An 8,837-nucleotide genomic window follows, 5' to 3' on the forward strand; every position below is an offset into this window, starting at 1 on the left:
GCGGATGAAAAAACTTTACGGTTCTCCAAAAACCATGGAAATGACAGATAATAGAGCTAGGTATGGGCGACAAACGGAAGTATATGGTTCATGAAGCTCGAAGGCTCAACTGCTATCCGCATTACGATGAGGAATGTTTGAGGAGCATTGTTTAAATATGGAAAATAGTTACAACATGTTTCACGAATGGATCACGGAAAAAAAGGCCTGCTAGTTTGAACACGGGGCTAACGTAGTATTTTCAGTGTTACAGGTTAACGTGAGAAACTTGGATAAGCACTGGGATGCACTTTCAAATCACCTTTATTTTCAACATCTCACAACGTTGACGGTCTCCCAGGAAAAAAGCTGTAGCAACAGCTTGACCAGGCCGGGAAGCCGGCGGCAGGCAACAGTGACAGTAGTACAAAAAAAAATTCTATACAAGATATAAATTGCTATACTTAAAGAAACACACACATTTTATCATAAATTTACAAAAATAAGAGGTGAAGTAAATGAATTAAAAAAGATATTGAGATGCAAAGACTAGGGTTAACACGCACATGATGCTGCAAAAAAAACGATAATTGCATATATCAGAGGTTAAACTACCATGTTTAAGTTTTTATGGTACGCGTTACCATTTTACGCGAGGAACAGCAAACACGGGTCACTCCAGAAACACTGAACGCAAAATTTTACGTGTTATTCGAGCGATAATAAAACTAGATTAACTGATCTTATTTCGTAACACTGGCACTGTATAGCTTAATGACTGCTGGAGGTAATTAGTTCGGTGGTGTGGAATCAACCAATTTTCATAGGCACATGTTTTAGAAATATTGCAGCGCAACGTTGCACCTGAGAGTGTCATTAGGAATTCGTTATACATTTCGGTAGCAAAATAAATGTTGTAGAGGAGGCGGTAACTGTAAAGAGACTCGATATTGATGGCATGATGCTGACGAAATAGTTCGGCTGAAGGATGTAGATATGGTACATTATGAAAAGCATGGCTTTTTTTTTTTCTAGACGCAGAAGTGTACCGACTTTTTTTGTAGTCGCTCCCCATAACAGTGTGCAATAGTTAAAGGGGTAGAGACAGCATATTTTGAAACTATAAAAAGCCTGCTATGGGAGAGAGAAAGGAATTTTCATGAGGAAAGGTGCAGAGGTCGGCCGGTGGTAACATGGCCCTGGCCTGCTACTCCACACAGGGGAAAGGGAAGAGGAGGAAAAGGAAAGTGCGAATGAAGGCTGATGATGGCATAATACAATGAGTTTCTCGGGTGATGTCTACACCCACACACACCACACACACCACACTGGCTGGCACTCGCATCGCGGTTAGTAGACGCACATAAAACTCATAAAACTGGTGTCTGCAACACAAACACCGACACATGTCATTAACCATGTAGGTTGTGCACAGGCGGTCACAGACGAGTATCCAGGCCTGTTTCACACAAAAAGTTGAGCAGGGCCTTTATCACACGACACCAATCAGAACGTCTCGTCCTGGCGCCCAGAAGAGTTTCCTCAGAGAGAGGGCGAGAGTCCAGTTGTTTCACGGTTGCCTCCAATGTTCTTCTTTCAGCAGTATAGTTCGGGCACTCACAAAGAAGGTGGATTCCTATGCATGCAAGGGCACTCACAGCCAGGTGTTGGACACAACAAACGTTTAAAGAATATTTTAATTCGGTTCCAAAGATTACTTAAATGCTCACTCTCACGATCTAGACCCATCGCTAGCGCCATCAATGCTGACGACACAAGGTAGGTAGAAAAATTAAAGTTTTAGTGACGTTATACCAAAATGCAGTGCCGTACGATGAGCGGGGCACAGCCACAGCCGTGTGAGCGCAGTCGACGCACCAGAGAGCCGCATTTGCTGCTAACCGCCACTCGGTTAGTATTGGTCAACGTATTTCCGAACTATGCTTAAAGGCGGGGACACATGTGCGAAAAGTGAGCGCGATCTGCGGCGCGCCGTTGCGAACAGCGTCACAACGTCCGATCGCAGCTCGTCGCCTGCGTACGGCCTGAACGGCGGGCCGCTCGCGGCGAACGCAACGACGGGAAGCGGCAGCCAATGCGAACGCGGAGAGCGGCAGCGTCGTGATGACATAGGGCGCACCCCTTGGAGACGGACGGCCCGCGCCAGCCTTGGTGCCGACTGCCGGCAACAGAAGAACGCGATAGTGGGCCCCTTCGATTATCCGCCTCTGGCAGCCCGCGGGCTGCTTGCGGGCTGCCCGAGCGCGGCGCCAGGCGCTCGATTTTCTCGGGCTGCTCCGCGCACTTCCGGTGGCTGCCCGGAACGCGTGCGTTTTTCTCTGGCTGGGTGGTTTCGGGATAGGATAGGATAACTTTATTCGGCTCTAGCACAAAGTTTTTTTATGTGGTCAGATGAGTCCATCCGCAACGGTCGGTTGCCCCTATTCCAGGGCTCCGCTGGATGCTGCCGTCAGCTGAGCTCGCCGTATCAAACCGATCTGGTAATCGCGGCAGTCTCTGGAGAGCAGACCCTCCCATTGCTTCACACTTGGGTTTTGTATAACTGGGACGATGTCGACTTTTTGACATGCCCATGTGATGTGATACAGTGTAGGGTTTTCATGTCACCACGGACAATTGTGTGCGTAAAGTGTGGGGTGAATTTTACTTAGTGTGTTTAGATTTGGATATGACCCCGTTTGAAGTTGTCTCCATGTGACAGCCTCTTCTTTGTTTAAAGATTTGTGCGGTGGTGGGTACCGCATCCTGCTGCCTTTGTAGTTGTTGAGTATGGCCGAGTATTCCTGAGGTACTGGCAGGGATTCCTCAAGGTCGTTGACGTTGGATGCTCGGTAGTTAGTATATCCTCGAGCTATCCTGTCTGCCTCTTGGTTTCCTGCCACCCCCGTGTGCCCCGGTACCCAGATGATCTTATGTTTGATCGGCTTGTGTGGTTTTGCATGTGTTTGTTGCGTCTTTCAGTCTACAGAGCGGAGTATGCGGAGCGCTCTGTGACCGACTCTGCCGCAAAGATAGTTGCGGCAGGCTGCTTCTGAATCAGTAAGAATCATCAGTGACCGCCCAGTCCGATAGCCCTCCGCTGCCGCTAGAGCGACGGCCGCTTCTTCAGCCTCAGCTATCGTGCAGTCTTGCAGGGAGGCGCTGGTAATCTCGTGTAATTCCGAGTTGACTACAGTTGCCACTGCGTTGTTGGTGCCTTGTCCCCTAGTCATGGCATATGTGGCAGCGTCGACATACACTGTTGTATCCTGGGATGCGTGTGTTTTCTGTAAGTGGTCGGCCCTTGCCGAGTTGACTACAGTTGCCACTGCGTTGTTGGTGCCTTGTCCCCTAGTCATGGCATATGTGGCAGCGTCGACATACACTGTTGTATCCTGGGATGCGTGTGTTTTCTGTAAGTGGTCGGCCCTTGCCTCTCTTCGGTCTTTGTGGAGGTTCGGGTCCATGTTTCTTGGTATTGGTGCCACCCTGAGCGTGCTGCGGTACTCATCGGGGATCGTTTTAGTTCTCAGTATTTCTCGAATTTGTTCGGTGTAGCCCAGTTTCTTTAAAAGAACTCTGCCTGTGGGGGTCTGCGCATTTGGGCAACATGCTGCGCTTCCCGTAAATCCTCAAACGTGTTGTGCAGTCCCAAGGCTAAGAGCTTTTCAGTTGAGGTGTTATGGGGTAGTCAAAGCGCGGTTTTATACGCTTTGCGTAAAATCGCGTCCGCCTGTTGTATTTCACTTTTGATATGATTGTAGTACGGGAGACTGTATGTCGCCCGGCTGACCACTAGGCTCCTGACCAGCTTGAGTGTGTCTTCTCGCATGCCATGAAGTCTGTGTGAGATGCGCGTAATCATGCGGGCCACTTGGAGTGTAGATGCCTTTAATAGCGCAAGGGTGTGAGTACAGCGTTGATTTGACTGTGTCCACATCCCTAATACCCGTATGAGTGTCTTCTCTGGTATTGGTTCTCCTTCGAGGTAAACTTGTAGTCGAAGTTCTTTACTCGTAGGGACTGTTCGGTTCCGTTTTCCTCTCCAAACCCGTAAGAGCTCAGATTTTTCGGTCGAGCATACTAGCCCTCTTGCTTTGACATAGTTTTCAACGCAGGTGGCCGCTTCTTGTAGCCTATCCTCTTTCTCGCCGAGTGAGCCAGTGTTAGTCCATATTGTGATGTCATCGGCATAAATGGCATGGTGGATGTCGTCAATTTCTTTTAGTTCCTTTGCCAGTCCGATCATGGCCACGTTGAATAGCGTGGGTGAAATGACCGACCCTTGAGGTGTTCCCTTGTTAGGCGTTCGAAACTTCTCGGACCGAAGTTCTTTTATACCGATGGTTGCAGTTCTGTTGGATAGAAATGCTTTGACGAAGCTGTGAATCCTGCGCCCGCAGTTCAGGTTGTCCAGGCCCGTAAGGATTGCTTCGTGGCTCACATTGTCAAAAGCCCCTTTGATGCGGGCCATTATCACGTTTTCTCCGTCCCGAGGAACGTTCCGAAGTACACCTTCATATAATTGGAGGAGTACGTCTTGAGCTGATAATTTTGCTCTAAAGCCGAACATGCTGTGAGGGATCAGTTCGTTGTCTTCCATGTAGTTTTGAAGTCTCTGCGTTACCACTCGCTCGTATAGTTTTCCCAGGCATGACGTAAGCGAGATCGGCCTGAGGTTTTCTATCTGCAGTTTCTTGCCTGGCTTGGGTATCATCACCACTTCAGCATGTTTGCACTCCTCGGGGACAGTTTCAGCTTCCCAATGTTTGTTGCGGAAGTCTGTCAGTTCAGCGACCAGCGCATCGCTGAGGTTGCGGATGAGTGCGTTATTTATTTTGTCCGCTCCCGCGGCCGTATTTCTGGTGGTGTTTCGCATGGCCGCGTAGACCTCTTCTCGTGTGATGGGTCTGTCCAGATTAGCGTTATCGTCTCCCCGGTACTCCCCTGTATAGGTCGGCGGGTTCGTGCTGCCAAAGCATTTGGCGCGCAATCTGTCGAGGAGTTCCGAGTCAGTGCCCTCGAACTGGTGAATGAACCGGTATATGGATTTATTGTTTTCAGCTTTTGTCTTAGTCGGATCGAGGAGCGCTCTAAGGATACGCCAAGTCCGTGTCGTGCTTAGCGTCCCACTAAGAGAATCGCTGAATTGTTGCCAATTTTGTTTTGCCAGCTGTGTGGCGTATTCCTCTGCTTTCGCTGTAATTTCGGCGATTTTAAGCTTGAGTTTCCTGTTATGTTTTTGTGAGACTGCGCCTGGTGAGACTGCGCCTAGCATCCCAAAGCTTGAGCAGCCGACCGTCCACCTCGGGTGTTTCCGCTGTTCGGTTTATGGTTTTGGTGTACTTGTCTTGCGTATCCCTTAGCATGCTTCCCCATTCCTCTAACGACTGTATGCCATTCTCGGTAAGGTTGCTGTCGCATGCTTCGCGGAACGCATTCCAGTCCGTTATTTTTGCCGCGCCCAACTGGCGTCTCAGCCTGTCTGAGGTTACTTGCGTCTTGAGTATGTAGTGGTCGCTGCCTAAATTTTCCAATAGGTTCTCCCATTGTGTTTGTCTGAGTCCTCTTACGAATGTGAGGTCGGGGCAGGTGTCGATGCTGACGCTATTTCCAATTCTGGTAGGGGTTGCTGGGTCCGTGAGTAGGTTGAAGTTGAAGTTATCTGCAACCTCGGCTAGCGTTTTGCCTTTAATGGTGGCCTTTTGGTACCCCCAGCTCTTGTCCATGGCGTTGAAATCCCCCAAGATGATTAGCGTGCTGCCAGCTGGCAGCCCGACTCGCCGGGACGATTTTGTGCTGGCAGCGCTCGGGAAAATAGCAGACGACGGAGAGGTGTATGGTAGCGGGAAGCTCGCGCGGCCGTTTTTGTATGGACTAGAAGGACCGCGGTTCTTCATGCGATGTTTTGCGCGATGCAGGCGCTTTGTTTCGACTAGGTCACGGTGCATATCGACTGTGTCACCTGCAATGGCACCTTTTGCGGTAGTTCTCGCTGTCTTTTTTTAACGTCTTTATTTCTGCATTTAGTAGGCCGATGCCTTGCGGCAGAACTAAGGTGCTTCATGGAGGTTGGGGTGGGGGAGTGGTTAAGGGTGGGGGTGAGGATGGGGGTGGGGATGAAGGTCGGAGTGCGGGTGGGGGACCGGTGTCCGCTTCTTCCTCGAGGTAGTGTCGTCCCGAGGTCGGCTCCGCGAAGTGATGGCCTGGTCCTTCATCTTCCTTGAAGTAGGAAAGAAAAGTTCGCCAGAGCCGGAGTGCGTCTGATGGCCCGATGTGCAATGGCGGATCGACCCATTCCTGCAGGGTTCCAGGTCGAAGCCCGCCCAGGGACTTGAGTGCTCTCTCCCGTACTGCGTCAAAGGTAGGGCAGCTCCACAGGAGATGTTCGGCCGTGCCTCTGGCAGGGCACGTCGGGCACTGAGGAGTCGGGTATGAGCGCGGGTTTATGAGGTGCAACTTCGCTGGTGATAGAAGCTGGCCGGTCTGGGCTCGGCGAAGGAGCACTGCCTCCACTCTCCGCAATGCGCTATGTGGACGGCGATGTAGTTGCTCAGGGTTGGCCAAGTGCTGGAGTATGCTGCGCCGATAGCGTTGTGCGCGATGCCATGTCTCCGCCCTGTCCATATGGGGCGACGAAGGGTGCGCAACGTCATCAGGGGGCCAAGAAGCGGAAACGAATGTGGATCCAGGCAAAGGTGCGGAAAGAGCTGCTGCGCGCGCTGCCTGGTGTGCCTTTTCGTTTCCAGTGATTCCTTCGTGTGCAGGAATTCATTTGATAATTACAGTGTAGCCCTCCTCTCGCAGGCGGCGGGCTTCTGTTCGAATAGTGTTGAGAACGGCATAGTCAGCTCCCCATGCGCGGTAGGCGGTGTACGCTGTTTGTGAATCTGTGTAAACATGGTAGGTGCAAGGAGCCGGATCTTGTCTTTCTACTATTCGAGTAATGGCAAGTCGTATGGCAATGAGTTCGAGATTGGTGACAGTGTGTTCCTCGGAAAGCCGTTGAACTACAGAGGTACCTGACACAGAATCGTGACAAGCTATAGCGGCGCAGTGTTGAAACTGAGCGGCGTCTGTGTATAGTTGGATGGCTCCTTCCTGGGCTAACTTGTGTGATGTCTTCTCGTGCCGTTTGGCGGCAGCTTTACGCCTTTGAAGATTAGCCGAACTCATATTCTTTGGTAATGGCATACCATCTACTAAGTCGGTCAGTTCCCATGGCGGGGCAGCGGAAGTGGCTCTAAGTTGTCAACGTTGTAGCCTAATGCCCGCAGGATCTGTCGGCCAGCCGCCGTTGTGGAGAGACGGACTCGCTGGGCTAGCGATTGCTGCTCTGCCAGATCCTGCAGGGCATTGATTTTGCTGCATGCGTTTCGGTTCACTACTGGGCAGTACTGCGGCAGACCAGTAACCAGGCGCATCGCCTTGCGATTGATTCGCTCAAGCTGAAGGCGATGGGTTGCGTTAAGCTGCATGTACGGATATGCGTACAGGATTTTCGATGTTATGAGTGCCAGGGTAATCAGACGGAGCCCCACCTCCTTGATTCCCCATCCACGCGCAGAGACGCGGCGCATAAGGTGTAAAGCCTGATGACAGCTATGCATCGTGTTATGAAGCCAGCTTTTGGCTCCTCCATCCTCGTCAATAAGCATGCCGAGTATGCGGATTGTTTGTTTCCGGCAGATAACTGAGTGCCCTAAATGAAGAGAGATAAGTTTGCGTTCGGCCTCGGCTCGTACCGGCAAAATTAAGACCGGGTATCGACGACAGCATTGGCGGGAGACCTGACATAGCAATGTTAAAAAGAGCCGGTGATATGACAGCGCCTTGGGGGACTCCTGTTTGGTTATTTTGCCATTCACCCTGAGTATCTCCAACCATTACTGAGAAAGTTCTTTCTGAAAGAAAGGCTTTCACGAAGCGGTAGAGGTTGCCGCCTATCCCCACTTCCTGTAGCCGGCGAAGTATGGTCGAGTGGGGCACGGAATCAAACGCCTTTTTGACGTCTACCCCAACAACCACTCGGAGCTGTGCGATGCTAGGGTATGCGAGAACGTCGTTATAAAGCCTTCTGAGAATGTCTTGGGCACAGAGCCCTCGACGAAAACCTACTTGCATAGAAGAAAGGACGTTGTACTTGTCTAAGTACCATTCAAGTCTTCTTAGAGCCATACGTTCCATGACCTTTCAAAGGTTGGACGTCAGCGATATTGGCCTGAGGTCTTCTAATGTTCGACTTGGCTTGCGAGGTTTTGTAATTGGTATTACCACTGACTTCTTCCAGGCAAGAGGAAGATCACCGTTGGCCCAGTACTTGTTCATCTCTTTCAACAGGGCAACTTTATGCGACTTGGGAAGGTTCAGAAGTGTTGAGTAGCGTATACCATCCGGCCCTGGGGCGCTATTGTGACTGGAGTCATACAGAGCTGCCTCCAGTTCGTCTAATGTGAAGGGAAGGTCGTAATCGTTTGATGTACCTGATACGGGGTCCGCAGGCAAGGCATCTGCATTTTCAGGTTGGGGAAAAAATACTTTCCCTGCTTGTATAGCTAACTTCGCCGGGGAGACATTAAATTTCAAGGCCATGCATTGGGCAGGGGAAATTGGCTTCTTGCGTCCAAGGATAGCTCGAAATATGTGCCAGGCCTTCGATAAGTTAGCTGCCCCATTGAGTGAGTGGCACAGCAGCTGCCAGTCTTGGAGAGCGAGCTGCAGAGTATACTTCTCAACTTCTTGACTGATGCGAGTGAGAGCACGCCTCCGATGGGGTGTCCGGCCTGATCGGCGATACGCCTTGAGAGCCCGAAGCCTACGATTCCACAGATTCAAAAGGTGGGAGTCCGGCTTTGGGG

This window comes from Amblyomma mixtum, chromosome 7 (genome assembly GCF_055824585.1).
Source record: "Amblyomma mixtum isolate Tamu chromosome 7, ASM5582458v1, whole genome shotgun sequence".
NCBI classification, from domain to species: domain Eukaryota; kingdom Metazoa; phylum Arthropoda; class Arachnida; order Ixodida; family Ixodidae; genus Amblyomma; species Amblyomma mixtum.